This window comes from Malus sylvestris, chromosome 1 (genome assembly GCF_916048215.2).
Source record: "Malus sylvestris chromosome 1, drMalSylv7.2, whole genome shotgun sequence".
NCBI classification, from domain to species: domain Eukaryota; kingdom Viridiplantae; phylum Streptophyta; class Magnoliopsida; order Rosales; family Rosaceae; genus Malus; species Malus sylvestris.
In genome coordinates, this window is record NC_062260.1 from 7364502 (window position 1) to 7385869 (window position 21368).

Genomic DNA, 21368 nt, shown 5'->3' on the forward strand with positions numbered 1-21368 from the left:
TTGTATCTAGAACTATGCTAGATATTTTTGGATGTAAGTAGGGGATTCTAGAACCCTCCATTGAGGAGGTGACTTAGGCCTATAAATAGGAGGTAAGGCCATTTGGCCAAACCATCCAAGAATTGTAAGCAATTGTAAAGTTCTCTTAACTTTCAATACAAAGCTTCCTTTCTCCCATCTTCTAAGTGATCTTAGCATTCTCCAAGCTATCTTAGCTTTCTTTGTGATTCGATCCGGGGAAGCGAGGCTTCGAAGGCTTACTTAGCTTGTTCATCGAGGTATTCAAGTCTAAGTGCCGCACGGGCGGAAGGCTTAAAGAGTCATCCCGTGACACTTGATAGCTTACAACTACAATCAATCCTAATCTCATATGATCTCGATCCCTTAAGCACGTGTTAGACAAATGAGAAGCTCTAAAAAGAAATCATACATGAATGGCCATGAGAATATGATTAACAAAACCCCAATAACAACAAGTTTCTGTCATAAGTTAGCATTCATGAAGAACTAAAGGGAAGTCATGCTCCAATATATAAACATTATCCCCAAAATTACTATCATGAAACCATCAAACACATGAAACTCCATTAAGACATGAAAAATAATACAAGATGCAAATACGAATGCTTCTGTAATACACCTGCATTATGGTCCTCCTTCCAAGACCAGTAAACTAGTCCACATTATTCTCTCGCACTGAGACCCTTAAGTTGCTTTTCTGTTGCAACAATTCAAACAAATTGTCACCCAAAATACACTTTCATAATGTATCTGTATCATAACTATAACACTGCAATTTCTAGGAAACCTTTGCAACTAGCAACATAATACTTTATTAGTTAAGATGATCTAAACATAAATACTTTAATTCATATTCCAAAAAGTACCTGAATCAACCAATGTCCAAGAACAAATATCTTAAACATGATCAAAGCTCCCACTGTTCTGCAGTACCAAAAATTTCCAGCACTTCCATTTTCCTTATATGTTTCTTCAATACTGCCACTGGAATGGCCTTGTTCAACGGATCTGCAATCATAGAACCTGTCTCCAAATAATCAATTTTAACCAAACCATCCATCACCTTTTCACGAGCAACTAGAAACTTAATCTCCAAGTTCCTTGTAGCATTGGATCTCTTATTGTTTATCACAGTAAAGCTGAATGAGTCTTGAGATTGAGTCAACAATACAAAGCCCAGTGATAAAATTCTTTAACCAAAGTTCCTAATTCACAGTTTCACAGTAAGACAAGTACTCAACCACCATTGTTAAAGAATGCAACGATGTCTTGCTTGGTACTCTTCCAAGAGAGCTCCATTAGCCATCATAAACACATGGCCTGAAGTTGATTTCAAATCATATAGGCAATCAACCAAGTCTGCGTCATTGTATCCTTCTAAGACCAAGTTTTCAGTCTTCTTATAAACCAACATATGGGACTTAGTTTTCTACATGTACCGTAGAACTCTCTTCCCAGCATTCCAGTGTGATTTTCCTGCATTAGACTGAAATCTCCCTAAAACACTGATGGTAAAAGCTAGGTTTGGCCTAGTACAAACCTGAGCATTAATTAAGCTCCCTACTAATGATGTGTAAAGCTTATCCTTCATCGTTTCCTTTTCCAAATTATTTATGGGACATTGCTTCTTGCTTAGCTTATCACTCTTTGATATAGGCATTTCAGTTGTGCCACACGCTGACATGTTGAATCTCTTTAAAACTTTCTCAGTGTAACTTCTTTGTGACAACCCTAACAATCCTTTTTTTTTTTTTTCTCTTTTAATCTTGATGCCTAGCACATAAGAGGGCTCACCTAAATCTTTCATCTCCAAATCACCATTTAAGAGAGTCATTTTTAAACAAGTCAAAATGTACCACCATCGCCACAATTACTCTGAATGCATCTTTCGTTGATACTGGACTGAAAGTTTCTTTATAATCGATACCTTCTCTTTGAGTGAACTCCTTGGCCACCAATTTGGCCTTATGTCTCTACACAGTTCCCTTTGAGTCTCTCTTGGTTTTAAACACCTACTTACAACCTATCGGTTTCATGCCTTCTCTTGGTTCCGCTAGTTCCCATACTCTGTTTTCTTCCATTGATGACATTTCAGACTCCAAAGATTCTAACCATTTGCTTGCTTTTGGACTCCAGATGACTTTGTTTGAAAGTCCCAGGATCATCGAACTCTAAAATTAAAATCTGACTTTGCCAAATACTCAAAATCTGATGAGAATGTTAACTTTCTTACCTTATTTGATTTCCTCAAAAGCGGTGGAACATCACCGACTGCCAAGACTGGTCAATTTAGTCGGTGGTTGCTACCATCGGCAGTTGCTTCCTCCACCTGTGCTTTCTGATTTCCTGCATGTTGTTCATCATTCAACAACACCCCAACTTCAGTGCCATGCTCCAGTCGGTGGTCATTGTCACTTGGAGCTGCCATCTCCACGTACCCTGCATGATCGTTAGTTTACTGCTCACTATGCAACAACACATCAATATTTCAATTGCCATGTTGAATGACATAATCATCATTACAATTACCCTCACTTTCTTCCACTTGATTTGGAAATTCAATCATTGGTGCTGCATTCGGTGATTGTTCTACATTATTCCCCATTTCCCCATCTTCCTCAAATATGAATTTATTAGTTCTAGTGCTTTCATGATTGTCCATCACCAATTCGATAAAAGCACTTGGTAGATTAATACTACAAATCATACTCCTTACCATGTCCATTAGGGTTCTATTTCTTCTCTCAGCCATTTCGTTTTTTTCGGGTGTACCAGGTTGGTATATTGAGCTACAATTCCATATTCTTGAAAATAAAGCAAAGAGTCCAGGGGGGTCAGCCAATTTGTATGTATCTTCCATAGTATAAATCTTGAAAACTTCTAAGGCTTTTGATTTTTCAGAAATCAAATAAATGTAACAATAGCGTGAAAAGTCATCTATGAAAGTTATGAAATATTTATTTTCTTCAATTATTTGTGTGGGAAAACGACCACAAATATCTCTATGGATTATTTCTAAAAGTTGTTTGCTCCTAGTTGAACCCTCTTTTTTTTTGTTTGTCATTTTTCCCTTGACACAATCAATACAAAATTCAAATGGTTGAAATTCAATGGAGGCAAGATTTGGTTTTTAATCAAAAGTTCCATTCTAGGTTTTGAAATATGACCAAGTCTCATGTCCCAAAAATTTGAAGATTTCTTTGGTCGTGTGGTTTTCTTTCTCAACATTGAAAATATTTTCAGTTTTATTTAATTGAAATTTGAATATACCATCACATAAAGAACTGGTGCATATATGAGAAAAATTGTAAAATAAAAAATGTTGAAGCCTTTATTATTCAAAGTAAAATAAAAAACCTAGCAAATCCAACCTCGAAACTGAAACTAATTTCATTCTAATAGAAGATACATAAACCATGTTATCAAGTTCTAAGCAAAAACCAAATATAAATTTAGCCTAACAGTTACTATTGCCATGACTTTGATTGCTAACTAAGACTTTGATTTCGAATCAAGCCACCAAGGTCTGCTAGGCATTTCAGTTAAATTGGATTAAAACAAGAAAAAACATTTGAAAAAAAAAATAACATTTGAAAACTGTAGAATTGTTAAGTTTGAAAGTCCTTTTAGAGAGGGGAATATTTCTAGCATTTTCTTTCCTGGCACCCTCGGACCTGTTGTTTTTGGTATGACCTTCGACATAGTTCACATACTCACCCTTTTCAATTCTCTCCTTTTTAATTCTCACTTCCTCCCCAACGGAAATAGAGTTTACATTGACCACTTTTCTTGCAAAGCATTGTAAGAAACTTTCAACTGAGTATAGGAATCTGGGAGTGAATTCATAATTACATTGACCAAAAAGGTTTGAGAAATTGGTACACATTTTTGAGTTTTCCAGCAATGTCGATGACTCTGAGAATATATTCACGTACACTTCCTTCACCATCATACCTGATTGAAGTGAGTGAATTCATGAGGTTGCCAGTTTTAGTTTTCTCGTACTCTTTGTACTTCTCCTTAATGGATTTCATGAACTCTTTTGCATTTGTTGCCTCTGGGAATCCTCCACGAACAACATCAGTCACTGTTCTTTTGATTATCATCAGCAAGATTTGATTCGATTTTTGTCACTTTCCATTCTTTGATGTTTAGCTGGAAGTGCTTCCAATGACAGGTAGTGGGGGTTCCTCAATTCTCAATGCTAAATCCATATCCATGACACCCAGAATGATTTCCAATTCTTGTTTCCATTTCTTATAGTTGACACCAGTGAGTGATTCAACAGTGTTGAGATTCATGGAACTAGGGTTCATGGCTGCAACTTGAAAAATATTAATCTTTAATCCCCATTCTTTATATCATAGACTCAAGAACCTTTGGATTAATGATAGGAGCATATTTATGCGACTTAGTTAGCTTGTTTTCTTGCACTTTTATAGTTAGTTTGTGGTTATTATAGTGTTTTAAGCTATTTTCGTGTGTTTGTAGGTCCAAATGACAAAGTATGCAAGAAGGTGCAATTTGGAGCCTTTTGGAGCAGTTTTGAGCATCAAATGGATATCACATGCTTGGAGTCAAATGGATGGACGAAATTGAAGATCAAAGGAGGCAAGAAATGAAGAAATGAACATGAAGAACAAAGAGTTCAGAATTGGAAGCCAAAGTTTCTAAAGTTGGAGGTTTCCATTCTTGAAAGTTTCTATTCTTGGATTGGAAGTTTCCTAATTTTTTTTCACCTTGGTTCCAACCCTTGCCGCACCTCTCAAGCTTCTTCCCTCTTGGATTCTGAATTGTTAGGCCCTTTTCCTTGTGGATTTGGGTTCTACAAATCCTTTTCAGAAACTAAGTGGGCCAAAAATCCTTTTCTTTGTTGATTTAAACCCTAAACCGAATCCTTAGGCTCTAAGCCTTAAAATCTGCTAAGTTTAAACCCTAATCTATCTCCCCTAGGGTTGTGCCGCACCTAACACTTCTAGAAGCCTAAAAATCTGCACAAACCCTAGTTCTTTTCTCCCTTGGATGGGCCAAGCCTTTTATCTCCAAAACCCTAACCTTTTCTCATCAGATTTTGTGAAAACCCTAGCTTTGCCGTGCCTATATATATGTGTTTTTAAAGCCTAAATTCGTCACCACCCTTCACACCATTCAAAAACACCTTGCCGCAACCCTAATCACCATTCTACATCACAAAACACCATCCTACATCCATATACTTCTCTACCGCACCTTTTGGAGAAGAAGGAGAGCTTTGTCGTGCATTCCATTGATGAAGGAGGGCCTTGTGCGCAAGCCATCTGCATCCTTGGGAGTTTTCATAGATCTTTCTTCCCTCGTTTCAGTTTCGATGTTTATTTCAATTTGCTTTTCAATTGATATGAACATGTGGAACTAAACTCTTATTAGTTAGTGGTGAATTTGAAGCCATGGACATATGTTAATATGAATTGATTCCTTTCAGTTATTGTTTCGTAAAACATGAATGCGATTTACTTATCTATTTGATTGATAACTTATTCTTGTGTGTTGATTAAGGAGGCCTACTTAGTTTGCATGCTTGAATCTGATGCTAAATTATAAGGGACTTTCACCTAATCGTTAGAAATTTATAATTACAAGTAGTGGAGATTGTTAGTCACAATCGTGTTAAGTAGATTCTTGGCAAAAGTATCATGCAGTTCATAGTTATAATTGTCTTGTCAATGCTTATGATTTGCATGGAATTTAATGATCTTTGAATGTATCTCTATCATGTTGTTCATATAGGGAACTTGAGAAGAATAATTTGGGTTGTTGCATGCATTCATCCAATTCAATGAATTTAGGGAAATCTGATAGTTAATTTGTGCATTCACGATTAATTTGGGGCATTGTCGTTCATGGTTTAAAGAAACAATACTGGAAATTGATTTATGTTGCATATGTTCATGTGTGGAGAAGGATCCTCTAACTATCTTTTCACTCTTGAATTCATCTCAATTTCGTTTTAGTTTACTTTGATTTGCAATCTATTTAGTTTTAATTCAATTTCGTCATAAATCAAACACCCTTTTCTGTTTTATGTTATTAGGTCAGAATCTGTCCTAATTAGGTTCTTTAGAGTCTTTTGAGTCAATATGGGTTAGGTTTAGTCCATAAACATTGTTTGGGTCTTAGTTTAGTCTTAAATTCGTCCAATCTCATCTCTAGAATCTGTTTTGAGTCTAATTGTTGGTATTGTGCTGTTTTGAGTCTTTTAAGTGTTTTCTGAGTTAGTTAAGTTACAATCTGTTTTCTTTTAATCTTTTGAGTCAAAGTAGGTTTTAATTTCGTCCAAATCACTTGTTAGGTTTAGAATTGAGTCAATTTCACTTAGTTTTGCAGATTTGAGTGTCTTAGGTCAGTTTAGAGTCTATAGAGTCTATTTTTGTGTTTTTAAGTCTAGTTTAGTGTTTTAGAGTTTAATTTGAGTAGATTAGCAGCCCTAGTTAATCCCCAGTTTAGAACGATCCCTACTTACATATTTGCTACAATTGTCATCAATAGGGTTTAATTTGTGTGTCAAGTAATTTTCACATCAAATTTTGGCGCCGTTGCCGGGGATTAGCAAACTTGCTAATCCCTTGTTTGTGTCGTGTCTTTTGTATTTTCTTTTATGTTTATCCGTGAGTTTGTGTGTGTGTTTTTTTGTGTTTCTACCGTGCCTTAATACTTGGTTGCTGATTGTGTTTATTTCCTTGTTTCAGGTATTAGTTTATGACTCGTAGTTCTCAACACATTAGTGCAAATATCTTGGAGTTCGACGACGATTTTGAAAGAACTTTGAGAAGAAAGAGGAAGCAACCAGAACCTAATCCACCTAGTTCAAGTTCAGAGGCCGAATCTGAATTTGAAGAAGAAGAAGAAGTCATGGCAGTGGATAATCGTACAATAAAAGAACTCTTGGCCTCAGGGTTGGCCAATGCCGCACCCCTTTGCATTCAATACCCCTTGGCTGCTCAAGGCAAGACCAACGAGTTCGAATTGAAGTCAAGCTTGTTACATCACATTCCCAAATACAATGGGTTGTCCATGGAAGATCCAAACAAGCATCTCAAGGAGTTCGAAGTTCTTTGTTCGAGCATGACACCCATCAATGTCGATGGGAACATTTTGATGATGAAGGCCTTTCCATTCTCTCTTGTGGAAAAGGCTAAAGATTGGCTTTATGAATTAGCACTTGGGACGGTCACTTCTTGGGAAAGCATGAAGAAGGTGTTTTTAGAGAAGTTCTTCCCCACTTTGAGAGTCATTCTCTTGAGGAAGAAGATTAGTGACATTCAACAAAGCCAAGGAGAGTCCTTTCCAGCATACTATGAGCGTTTTAAGGCTCTTGTCGCCTCATGTCCTCAGCACCAAATGAAAGAAGAACTTCTACTTCAATACTTTTATGAAGGACTTCTTCCAATTGAGCGACAAATGCTAGATGCTTCAGCGGGAGGTGCATTGGTTGACAAAACACCAATGGCTGCAAAAACCTTAATTGCCAACCAAGCGCTAAATGCACAACAATACGAAGGGCTTGGACAAAGAGACCCCCCACGGCATCAAGTTAATGAGGTAAGTTCTATGTCTGACATTCAATCACAATTAACTAACCTCACTTCTATTATATCTCAGATGGCCGAAGGGATGAAGATACAAGGACCAAGTGTTTGTGGCGTGTGTTCTATGCAAGGACATCTTAATGACCAATGCCCTCAATTGATTGAGAATGGAGGGTGGGAATCTGCCAATGTCGTGGGTTTTGGGAGCCAAAGTCAGCCACGAAACGATCCATACTCCAACACTTACAATCCGGGGTGGAGAGATCATCCCAATTTCAAGTGGAGAGAGCCACAACAACCTGCCCAACAAGGGGATTTCGGAAAACACCACCCGGGGTGTTTCAAAGGCCATATGCACCACCACAAGTCCCACAACAATCTGCCTAAATTAACTCAGGTTCGTCACTAGATAATGATACACTTCTTCAATTACTAAATTCTTTAACGCAGGGCCAACAACATCAAGCCAAGGAGATAAGTGAAGTAAAGAGGCAAATAGGGTAGATTTCAGAGTTCATGGGGCAGTTTCGAGAAGAAGGAAAACTCCCTAGTTCAACCATTGTGAATCCTAATGGAGGGTTCAAAACTGCTAAAGCCATCACGTTGAGAAGTGGAAAAGAAGTTGGAACGGACTCCCAACTATCCAAACTTGCCCAAACAAAGGACGAAAAGCTGCAACAAGAGGAGGATGTCCAAAACACACCCATGGTAAGGAAGGAAACAACCTTGCCGTGCACTCCTACACTTCCCAAACCATCCAATTCGACCAAGGTAAGTCCTAATTCGAATTTTTCAAGTTCTATTCCACTAAATGCTCTTTTTCCTAGCAGATTCATGCAATCTGAGAATGAAGAGGATGAAAAAGACATTCTGGAGACGTTTAGGAAGGTGCACGTCAATATCTCACTCCTTGATGCAATTAAACAAGTTCCAAGGTATGCAAAGTTTTTGAAGGAACTTTGTACAACAAGAAAGAGGATTTCAAACAAAGAAGTGGTAAAGGTAAGTGAGAATGTTTCAGCCGTTTTACAAAGAAAACTACCACCAAAATGCAAAGATCCAGGTAGTTTTACAATTCCTTGTGTTATTGGAAATACCAAGTTTGAGCATGCTATGTTAGATCTAGGTGCATCCATTAACGTCATGCCATACTCTATTTATGCATCTATGAACCTAGGAGAGCTTAAAAACGATGGCGTTATAATTCAATTAGCCGATCGTTCTAATGCATACCCAAAAGGGGTTTTGGAAGATGTTTTGGTGCAGGTTAATGACTTAGTAGTTCCAGCAGACTTCTATGTGCTTGAGATGGAAGATTCGAGCCATTCCACATCCTTGCCGATCCTCCTTGGAAGACCCTTCATGAAAACAGCCCGCACCAAGATAGATGTGTTTAAAGGAACACTCACAATGGAATTTGATAGGGATGTTATTGATTTCAATATTTCTGAATCTATTAAATATCCTAAGGATGATCATTCTTGTTTCGCTATTGATGTATTTGATGTTTTGGCGCAGGACTACCTTGACTCATTGGAGAGGGATCCTCTTGAAACCACCATAGTACATGGAGTGGGACTTAACAAACCAAAGGCAGCAATTGAGCATACTCACGGCAAGAATGATGATGCCTATGCCGTGCCTCCTAGTGCAGAAATAGAAGAGATGGTTGCTACCCTTGAGTCATTACCACAACATCTTGGTAAGGCTCCTAACCCAATTCCAATTCCCGTTTCTACTAACAAGTTGTTACCTTCTGTGATTCAGGCACCCGTCCTTGAGCTTAAACCGTTGCTGGACCATTTAAAGTATGTATATTTGGGAGATGACGAGACATTGCCCGTCATTGTTTCCTCATCACTCACGGCATTGAAGGAGGAGAAGTTGATTCAGGTGTTGAAAGAGCATAAAATGGCAATTGGATGGACATTGGCCGACATTAAGGGAATTAACCCTACAACTTGCATGCATCGCATACTTCTAGAGGAGGGGGCTAAACCAACTCGAGAGGCTCAACGTTGACTTAACCCTCCAATGATGGAAGTTGTGAAGAAGGAGATTATCAAGCTTCTTGATTGTAGAGTCATTTACCCCATCTCAGATAGTCGTTGGGTTTCACCGGTTCAAGTTGTACAAAAGAAATCAGGAGTCACCGTGGTGAAGAATGCAGAGAATGAGCTTGTGCCTACATGTATCCAAACCGGTTGGTGAGTGTGCATTGACTATAGGAAGCTAAACACCACCACAAGGAACGACCACTTCCCCTTGCCATTCATTGATCAAATGCTTGAAAGGTTAGCCAGTCATTCTTTTTATTGCTTTCTAGATGGTTATTTGGGATATAATCAAATTGTTATAGCTCCAGATGATCAAGAAAAAACTACTTTTACTTGTCCATTTGGCACTTTTGCTTATCGTCGAATGCCATTCAGGTTGTGTAATGCACCAGCCACATTCCAATGATGCATGGTAAGTATATTTTCAGATTTTGTGGAAACGATTGTTGAGGTTTTCATGGATGACTTTAGTGTCTTTGGTGATTCGTTTGATGGTTGTTTAGATAATCTCACTTTAATCTTAAACCGGTGCATTGAAACTAACCTTGTTTTGAATTGGGAAAAATGTCACTTTATGGTTAAACAAGGCATAGTTTTAGGTCACATAGTTTCTGAAAAGGGAATAGAGGTTGATAAATCAAAAATAGATCTTGTGCGTTACTTACCCTCTCCCACTACGGTGAGAGAGGTTCGTTCTTTTCTTGGACATGCAGGATTCTATAGGCGATTCATCAAAGATTTTTCCAAGATTTCCCAACCCCTTTGCCGACTTCTTCAAAAAGATGTGACATTCAAGTTCGATGATGAGTGTGAGAAGGCATTCAATCACCTTAAGGAGAAGCTAACTTCGGCCCCCATCATAGTCCCACCAGATTGGAGCCTTCCCTTTGAGCTTATGTGTGATGCTTCAGATTATGCATTAGGGGCTGTTTTGGGACAAATGAGGGACAAGAAGCCACACGTCATCTACTATGCATCCCGGACTTTGAATGATGCACAATTGAATTATTCCACCACTGAAAAAAAACTTCTTGCTGTTGTATTTGCTTTAGATAAGTTTCATTCATATCTACTTGGAACTAAAGTTATTGTTTACACTGATCATGCAGCTTTGAAGTATTTGCTCACAAAGAAGGAGGCCAAGCCAAGGCTTATTCGTTGGATGCTACTTCTCCAAGAGTTTGACGTGGAAATCTGGGACAAGAAAGGAAGTGAAAACGTGGTGGCTAACCATTTGAGCCGAATGGTGCATGAAGAAGATGCCAATGTTGTGCCCATCCCAGAGACATTCCCAGATGAGCAGTTGATGTCCATTAAGGTAAGTGAGCCATGGTATGCCGATCTAGTTAATTATTTGGTCACTAAGCATGTCCCAAGCACCCAAAATAAGCACCAACGTGATAAACTCAAGAAGGATGCACGATTTTATGTTTGGGATGACCCTTGTTTGTGGAAACATTGCCCTGACCAGATTCTACGTAGGTGTGTGCATGATTCTGAGTTTCATTCGATTTTAACTTTCTATCACACTTATGCATGTGGGGGTCATTTTGGCACACAACGCATAGCACATAAGGTTTTAGAATGTGGATTTTATTGGCCTACGATCTTTAGAGATGCTAGAACCTTTTGTATAACCTGTGATCGTTGTTAAAGAATGGGTACTATAACATCAAAAGACCAAATGCCGCAACATCCTATATATTCTGTTGAGATTTTTGATGTTTAGGGTATAGATTTCATGGGTCTATTTCCTTCCTCCCATGGTTTTCTTTATATATTACTTGCTGTGGATTATGCTTCGAAATGGGTAGAAGCAAAAGCCACCCGTACTAATGATTCTAAAGTGGTTGCAGATTTTATTAGAACTAACATATTTGCAAGGTTTGGAATGCCAAGAGTGCTCATTAGTGATGGAGGATCCCATTTTTGTAATCGAACCATTGAGGCGTTGCTCAAGAAGTACAATGTCACGCATAAGGTTTCCACACCTTATCATCCTCAAACAAGTGGGCAAGCCGAGGTTTCAAATAAGGAAATCAAGCAAATTTTGGAGAAGACAGTGGGACCAACTCAAAAATATTGGAGCTTGCGCTTAAATGATGCATTGTGGGCATATAGAACGGCCTACAAAACACCAATTGGGATGTCCCCATTTCGGCTAATCTATAGGAAACTATGTCATCTTCCGGTTGACTTGGAGCATCGTGCACATTGGGCCGTCAAAACATTCAATATGGACATTGATGCCGCTGGGATCCATAGGAAATTGCAATTGAATGAGCTTGAGGAGATTAGGAAGGAAGCTTATGAGAACGCTCTCATTTACAAGGAGAAAGCAAAGGCCACCCATGACAAGATGATTCGTGGCAAGACATTCTCTATAGGGCAAAAAGTGTTACTTTTCAATTCCCGTCTTCGGTTGTTTTCGGGTAAGTTGCGTTCTAAATGGATTGGACCTTTTGTCATTACTAATGTTTTTCCTCATGGTGCAGTCCAAATTCAAAGTTTGAAGACGAGACATGAATTCAAGGTCAATGGACACCGTTTGAAGCCCTATTATGCGACATTTGAGGAGCATGCCGTGGAGGACATACCCCTCCATGCCGTGGGCCCTATTCAAGCTTAAATGGAGGTATCGTCCGGCTGGAAGACGTTAAAGCAAGCGCTTCTTGGGAGGCAACCCATGTGTTCAAACGAGGGATTGAAGGAATTCGAGCTCCATAACCAGATTTGCGTTCTTAAACTCTACCCTTTCTTGTTTTTACTTTGCCATGTTTGTCGTGTTTGTTAGTTGTGTTGTTTGCTTGCATATATGTGAGTCTATATTTGAAACATTGAGGACAATGTTTGGTTTAAGTGTGGGGGGTAACCAAGTGTTTTTATTTCAAATTCGTGGGATTTTATCACCCATAACTTCCAAAGTTGTTCCTTACTGTTTTTAAGTCTTTTTAAGCTGTTTTGGTGCATTTTAGTGTGTTTTGACATAAAAATCCAAAAATCTCATAAAAATTTGAAAAATTGTTTTGAAAAACCCAAAAAGAGTTGTTTTTGTGTGTTTGTTTGTGTCTTAGGGTACCTTCCAACACAAGGATGAGGATTTGATTTTTAATTGCATGACTGTTAAAGAAAGTTATAAACATGGATGGAAGTTTGATATACTCTTTGTTTTATGCTTGGTTGTAGTTAACGTTTACGAATTCACATGTAATCACAAAAGCAAAAAATAATAAGTTTTTGTAACATGCTTGAAGGAAGGAACTCAAACTAACGCTACAACCCTGAGAGACTTGAGCCTAAACTTTATTTGGAGAGTTATTAATCTGTGATTTGTTGTTTTCTAAAGTCGTTGCATGATCTCATTATTCTTTGCTTGGTTGCTACTAAGAATGCGTTTTATCACTTTAGTTCCAAATACTAGAACTCATACCCGTTTCATTCAAAACTTGAAATTGAGTGCATAACATATAACAGGATGAAGTTGTTAGTAGTTACCACCAGAGCCAAAAAGCCTTCATTCCATGCATTTGTTTTTGTAGGTTTAACCCCTTTGAGCCTTAATTAGCCTATTTTCTTTGTTAGCCACATTATCCCTACCTAGCCTAGAATAGGACTATCCACACCCTTGTTCTTAAAGTATAGTGGAGCAAGACTTAGAGGGAATTCCTTTTGATCAACATTGTTCTAGAAAACAAGTGAGGGGGAAGGTTTTCAAAAGTGTGTAGGTGCCAAAGTCTTATAAGAGGCACGGGTAGAAAAGAAAAAGAAAAAAAAAATTCGTGGAAAATAGAAAGGAAAAAGAAAAGTTGTGAAAAGAATAAAGAAGAGCTGAAAAATATATGAAAAGGAGCTCTAAAGTGTTGGTTGTTGAAGAAAGGGTCCAAAAAGCTTGAATTTGACCCTAAGTGTTGCATGAATCTTCCCTTGTATTTAAAAGTTGATTTCTGAATTCTAAAGGGAATTCTAAGTTAATTTCAGTACTTTGCTTACTCTTGCTTTAAGAACGTTTGTTTTCCTTACCTTTCTTTGTTAGCCAATACCTTTAGCCCCATTACAACCCTTAGACTTTAATCTTGGTTGTTGTGTATTTCAATATGTGGAGTTTGGGATTGGTATGAGCATATGGTATCCCTAGTTCTCGTGTCTAAGTAGTAGCATTCCGTTCGTGAGATCATATATATATACATGCATTAATAATTCCAGAAAGTGCTTTCTTCGCTTATAACTTATGTGAGTGTTAGTCTATATATTTACATCAATCTTCTCACATATACCTAGTATAGGGAGTGTAGTCAGAAATTCTGTGTGAAAATAGAGTGTATATCCGGTGAGGAATTGAGGGAATTCTCTAAGGCATGTTACTACATTCAAAATGTTGTTTTATGTGATTAAATGCGAAATAGTAAGTGATGACTGTGATTAAGTATGCGCTTGAGGGTAAGGATAACTAAAATCTATGTGAGTAGTGATTTTTAATGTGTCATGTTTCATTGGAAATCCCTGAGGCAAATGTTGGAAGGTTTAGGTTATGTTTTGTTTGTTTTGTTTGCTTTGTTATGCTTGAGGACTAGCAAAAGCTAAGTGTGGGGGAATTTGATAGGAGCATATTTATGCGACTTAGTTAGCTTGTTTTCTTGCACTTTTATAGTTAGTTTGTGGTTATTATAGTGTTTTAAGCTATTTTCGTGTGTTTGTAGGTCCAAATGACAAAGTATGCAAGAAAGTGCAATTTGGAGCCTTTTGGAGCAGTTTTGAGCATCAAATGGATATCACATGCTTGGAGTCAAATGGATGGACGGAATTGAAGATCAAAGGAGGCAAGAAATGAAGAAATGAACATGAAGAACAAAGAGTTCAGAATTGGAAGCCAAAGTTTCTAAAGTTGGAGGTTTCCATTCTTGAAAGTTTCTATTCTTGGATTGGAAGTTTCCTAATTTTTTTTCACCTTGGTTCCAACACTTACCGCACCTCTCAAGCTTCTTCCCTCTTGGATTCTGAATTGTTAGGCCCTTTTCCTTGTGGATTTGGTTTCTACAAATCCTTTCCAGAAACTAAGTGGGCCAAAAATCCTTTTCTTTGTTGATTTAAACCCTAAACCGAATCCTTAGGCCCTAAGCCTTAAAATCTGCTAAGTTTAAACCCTAATCTATCTCCCCTAGGGTTGTGCCGCACCTAACACTTCTAGAAGCCTAAAAATCTGCACAAACCCTAGTTCTTTTCTCCCTTGGATGGGCCAAGCCTTTTATCTCCAAAACCCTAACCTTTTCCCATCAGATTTTGTGAAAACCCTAGCTTTGCCGTGCCTATATATATGTGTTTTTAAAGCCTAAATTCGTCACCACCCTTCACACCATTCAGAAACACCTTGCCGCAAACCTAATCACCATTCTACATCACAAAACACCATCCTACATCCATATACATCTCTGCCGCACCTTTTTGGAGAAGAATGAGAGCTTTGTCGTGCATTCCATTGATGAAGGAGGGCCTTGTGCGCAAGCCATCTGCATCCTTGGGAGTTTTCATAGATCTTTCTTCCTTCGTTTCAGTTTTGATGTTTATTTCAATTTGCTTTTCAATTGATATGAACATGTGGAACTAAACTCTTATTAGTTAGTGGTGAATTTGAAGCCATGAACATATGTTAATATGAACTGATTCCTTTCAGTTATTGTTTCATAAAACATGAATACGATTTACTTATCTATTTGATTGATAACTTATTCTTGTGTGTTGATTAAGGAGGCCTACTTAGTTTGCATGCTTGAATCTGATGCTAAATTATAAGGGACTTTCACCTAATCGTTAGAAACTTATAATTACAAGTAGTGGAGATTGTTAGTCACAATCATGTTAAGTAGATTCTTGGCAAAAATATCATGCAGTTCATAGTTATAATTGCCTTGTCAATGCTTATGATTTCCATGGAATTTAATGATCTTTGAATGTATCTCTATCATGCTGTTCATATAGGGAACTTGAGAAGAATAATTTGGGTTGTTGCATGCATTCATCCAATTCAATGAATTTAGGGAAATCTGATAGTTAATTTGTGCATTCACGATTAATTTGGGGCATTGTCGTTCATGGTTTAAAGAAACAATACTGGAAATTGATTTATGTTGCATATGTTCATGTGTGGAGAAGGATCCTCTAACTATCTTTTCACCCTTGAATTCATCTCAATTTCGTTTTAGTTTACTTTGATTTGCAATCTGTTTAGTTTTAATTCAATTTCGTCAGAAATCAAACACCCTTTTCTGTTTTATGTTATTAGGTCAGAATCTGTCCTAATTAGGTTCTTTAGAGTCTTTTGAGTCAATATAGGTTAGGTTTAGTCCATAAACATTGTTTGGGTCTTAGTTTAGTCTTAAATTCGTCCAATTTCATCTCTAGAATCTGTTTTGAGTCTAATTGTTAGTATTGTGCTGTTTTAAGTCTTTTAAGTGTTTTTTGAGTTAGTTAAGTTACAAAATGTTTTCTTTTAATCTTTTAAGTCAAAGTAAGTTTTAATTTCGTCCAAATCACTTGTTAGGTTTAGAATTGAGTCAATTTCATTTAGTTTTGCAGATTTGAGTGTCTTAGGTCAGTTTAGAGTCTATAGAGTCTATTCTTGTGTTTTTAAGTCTAGTTTAGTGTTTTAGAGTTTAATTTGAGTAGATTAGCAGCCCTAGTTAATCCCCGGTTTAGAACGATCCCTACTTACATCTTTGCTACAATTGTCATCAATAGGGTTTAATTTGTGTGTCAAGTAATTTTCACATTAATTAACGAGTTATATGAAGGTTTTTCTTTAATCATAGCACCTTCACAGCCAACATACGTTTTTTCTGTAGTCATTGTTACAATCCTTTATGGATTGCAAGAAGTAACTGTGTTCATACCTTGGATTGTAGAGTGCCATGCCACTTGAGATCAAAACATAGGCTATTGAACATCTTTAGATGATCAGTGATGATGCTTCAATCCCAGTGCCAATACTAATTTCGTATTCTTAATGACAATCATATATATTGCACAGATAGCTTTAGCTATCATATGCATACACATGTTCTCCCCGTATAATACGTAATTAGTTTTTAACCTAAAAGTTAAAAAAAAAAAAAGAAAAAAAAAAAAAAACAATTCTTTATGCTTTCCTCTTTAGGATTAATTGCTATGTGAAAGCTCTAATACCAAATGTAAGATCAATATATGCAGAACAAGTAAATCACGATACCAAATTAACCACTAACCTTGTGACGCCATTGCTGCAATGAACTATACTCTCAACACAGACCAAATGCACTGCTACAACCAATGGGGCTTGATATCTTTTGTGTGTAATTAGTGTGAGAGCAGGGGACCCTATTATATCCTAAATGGTGGTGTTTGATAAGGATACTTCCCATCATGTAATCCTTATCAAACTATCAAACTGATAACCCTTATCACCACGAAACCATATTATTTATCAGTATAGATATATCTACTCATAGCAGAATTACTTTAGCTATATATCAGTCCACATACATTCCTTAATAGCTTACAAGTATAGTCAATCCAAATTTCTTATGATCTCAATCTCTTAAGCATGTATTAAACAAGTGAGCAGCTCTAACAAAGCTTACAATGGATACTTCAACAAGTTGAGGCTCATCTTCCTCGGCCACATACTCGTCCTTTCCCATGTTTTAGACCATCTTATGGTCCTCCTCGATATTCTTTACTTCTTCTAGCCGAGTTCAATTAGAAGAAAAGGCTCAATTGACAGGCTCACTTACAATAAATAAAATACGCTCATGCACCTCAGTGACCTGACTTTCCCTACTCAAAATCTACTCTTAAAATTTGGCTTTTAGACCATATATGAAGAGTGTAGTTATTGGGTTCAGACTGCACTCCTCATGCACAAGGTATCATATATTTTCTTCATTAATTCGTTTTAGGCACATGTATTTGCTAGTTAAATTAGAATTTAGCATTCTAATTTGATGCTTTCTCATTCTTTTCTTTATTCGAGCAATAACGTTAGTAAGTTAAATGTTAGATTAGCCACCAACTGAGTTTGAACCACGCCATCATACAAGAGCATAACACCTTTCCACCACTGGTAAATGGCCACTTGTGACGCTTTCTCATTCTAAATATTGCTTTCCAGCCACTTGCAACGCTTTCTCATTCTAATTTATTGCTTTTCATTCTAATAACTTGATAGTATTGATGAAGCTATCATCCAATGGTTTATGATGCAGCACAACCGTGAAGGATTACAAACGTATGACACTAAAAACAAAGGTTTTCTGGAATCTATCAAGGATTGGGATAAAAACCGAAAGGTTGTTTGATAATTTCTGAATTAGTCCATTACATTGGGAGGCAAACCGCTGAAAAAGACATTAGCATAGCCCCTGAGGAAGCTCAGGGATCTTAGGAAATTAAACGACATAAATACGATCGGATATTGAAAAGTCGAAACTATTACAAATTTATAACAGCAATACCACTCCAAACACATTTGAAATGACAAGCTAAACATGTTCAAATCATCATATGGGTGAAGAAATTGATATTATTAAACTTGGAACATAAAAAACGTTAGCTTTTGACCTTAAAAAATAGCAATTCAAATAACTCAACCTAACAACTAACAAAAAAAAAAAAACAACTATTAAAAATCTACTCTTCCCCCAATGCTAAACTAAACATTGTCCTCAAAGTAAAACCACAACAAAAAGATGCAATGAGTAGTATGGGCAAGAAAGGAAGAAAATGCAAAAATAATAAACAAGAAAAATAATGAATGGACTTGGCATTGCAATCACTCGGGAGAAGCAAGGGTTACAATATTCTTTGGTCGCTCAAAATTGGCAGAAAGATATGGCTTCAATTGTTGTCCATTAGCTTTGAATGTAGTATCCGTTGCATAGTCACAAATTTCAACCATTTCGTAAGGGAAAACTTGAACAACTATAAAAGGACCAGGCCATCATGTTCACAACTTCTCAGGGAAGAGTTTCAACCGAGAATTAAACAAGGGGTGTGATATCCACACACCCTTTTTACTTCTCACACACCCTTTTTGGTCGTCAGATCAGATGAATTGAAGAAGATCAACAGACAGAAATTAACAAAGGATGTGTGAGAAGTAAAAAGGGGTGTGTGGATAGCACACCCCTTAAACAAAAGAACTTGTTCACCAATATAGAATTCATGATGAAGAATGTGTTGATCATGCCACTTTTTGGTACATTCCTTGTAGATCTTAGTATTTTCATATGCATCATTCCGAAATTCTTCCATCTCATTCAATTAAAAAGCTGTCTTTTCTCCCACTACTCTATCTCAAAATTAAGCTTATTCATTGCCCAATAAGATTTATGCTCCAATTCCATAGGTAGATGACACATTTTCCCAAACTCCAATCGGTACGGAGACATGCCAATTGGAGCCTTGTATGCAGTCCGATATGCCCATAACACATCATCTAACTTTGCAGCCCAATCTTTGCGTGAAAGTCCCACAGTCTTCTCCAAAATCCACTTGATCTCTCAATTAGAAATCTCAACCTGCTCACTAGTTTGTGCATGATAAGGTGTAGCAACGTTATGCATGATTCCAATTTCACCAAGGGAGCATTAAAGTGACGATTACAAAAGTGCTTGCCTCCATCACTAATAATGGCACGCAGGGTGGCAAAGCGAGTGAAAATATGCTTCCGAAGAAACTGAACAACAACCTTGGTGCCATTAGTGGGTAAAGCGATTGTTTCTATCCATTTAGAAACATAATCCACAACTACCAAGATGTATTGGTTGCCATAAGATGATGGAAATAGTCCCATGAAGTCAATACCTTATACATCAAAAAGTTCAACTTCTAGAATATTATTCAACAACATTGATGTCTACTTGAGACATTACCAGATTGTAGTACCTTGGCAGCAGTCTTTGTAGCACCAAAATGACCACCACATGCTAGAGAATGGCAATGTCGCAAGATTTCCTCCATCTCATCGTCAGGCACACATAGTCTTTTATATTGGTCTAGACAATGCTTCCACAAATATGGCTCATCCCAATAGTAATGTCTGACTAAAGAAATGAATCTTTTCTTCTGTTGCCAAGTCAAACTAGGAGGCATGATATCACTAAACTAAATAATTGACATAATATGCATACCAAGGAGTGACTGAAGATTTAACGGTAAAGAACTACTCATCAGGGAATGTTTTGGAAATAGGGACCTACTCATTGTCACCTTCATGATGTACAATTCGGGAAAGATGATCTGCCACCACATTTTTAAACCCCCTTTTTTTTTTTATCCCGTATCTCTAAATCAAACTCTTGTAGCAACAACACCCATCGAATCAACCGAGGCTTTGCATCTTTTTTGGATAATAAATACTTCAAAGTTGAATGATCGATGTAGACAATTACCTTATAACCAGTGAGATAAGAACGAAATTTGTCTAAAGCAAAGACAACGGCTAGAAGCTCTTTCTTAGTAGTGGCATAATTCAATTGTGCATCATTGAGAGTTCGACTAGCATAATAAATCACATGCAGCTCCTTGTAGAGGTGATTCAACAAACTGAAAACCAAAAAAAAAAAAACCGGACCGAACATCGAACCAACACCGAAAAATCAAAAAACCCAAAAAAATTGAACCGAAAAAGGAAATACCAAACCAAACTGAATCAAACCTTATTGGTTTGGTTTCAGTTTTGGAGGTTCAAAAATTGAACCGAACCAAACCAAACCGAATCCCGTTACACTTTATGAATGTATGCCCATGATGTTTCTTTTGTGAAAATTTGTTGCCATATTTGAAACTAAGCCTAGGGCTTTTTCAAAGAGCATACTTGATTCAATTAGTGAGGATATTACATTAGTTATAGAAAAAGTTTTGCTAGGCTTTGGAACTTGGAAGAGCTTCGCTATTTGTTTGCTTTTGAAATAGATACGGTGATCATATGTCTTTGCAATTGAGGTTGGTGATAGAATAAGATTGGTTTATACAATCTTGTATATGTACAACTACCTTCTCACTTTTCCCATTTTCTTATTATCAATCTACCAATTCAAGCCTATTTTCTAAATTCCATATTAAAAAAAGATCAAGTTTATAACATAAAAAATAAAAATAAAAAATAAACCGAAATTGAACCGAACAGAAGCCAAAAAAACAAAAAAAACGAACCGAAAAAAACTGAAAGAAAATCGAACCAAACTGAAGTTTCGGTTCAGTTTTGGTTTTGGCAAATTTGAGAAAGAACTAGTGTAGTTTATCCCTTTCCCTAGCAAGCCAACCCCCTTAGTATCAAATGTATGTTAAGCCGAGCAAGTCAGGCATTTAATGCTAACTTTCCCATCCCAGCATGCATAGACAGCCAACACGCAAAAGCCATGAAGTGCATTATGACACCAGATAACGAAGATCAAAGAGAAACCACAAGTGAGTACTCAAAGATAAATAACTCGCCACTCTAAGGAATCCACCAAAGAGATAAGAGTTTACAGATAGGAAGAAAAACACTCTTCACTAAACCAAGTTTAAAAGTAATTCTTAATTTCTGAATGATTTTCATACATGAGTAGTGGTTTTACATAGCTAGGCATGGAACAACTTTCTACCCTCCATGAAGAGGTTACTAAGCATAAACTTAATGACAACATGAACCTAACTTAATGAGAACATGAACCATCTTTGAATTGAATTACTAAGCAACAACCTTTAACCT

The 21368-nt window shown here is 37.1% G+C and overlaps 2 long non-coding RNA genes across 2 annotated transcripts; both read right to left on the bottom strand.

Annotated features, from left to right (window-relative positions):
- Window positions 1-509: 509 nt before the first annotated feature.
- LOC126629819 (uncharacterized) lies at window positions 510-1608 on the bottom strand. Its single transcript, XR_007625868.1, has 2 exons — window positions 888-1608; window positions 510-718 (listed from the first exon to the last, which is right to left on the bottom strand). It is a non-coding gene; the product is annotated as an uncharacterized LOC126629819 (long non-coding RNA).
- A 1425-nt stretch (window positions 1609-3033) lies between these two features.
- Window positions 3034-15222, bottom strand: LOC126618759 (uncharacterized). Its single transcript, XR_007621851.1, has 2 exons — window positions 15020-15222; window positions 3034-5191 (listed from the first exon to the last, which is right to left on the bottom strand). It is a non-coding gene; the product is annotated as an uncharacterized LOC126618759 (long non-coding RNA).
- Between the last annotated feature and the right edge of the window lie 6146 nt (window positions 15223-21368).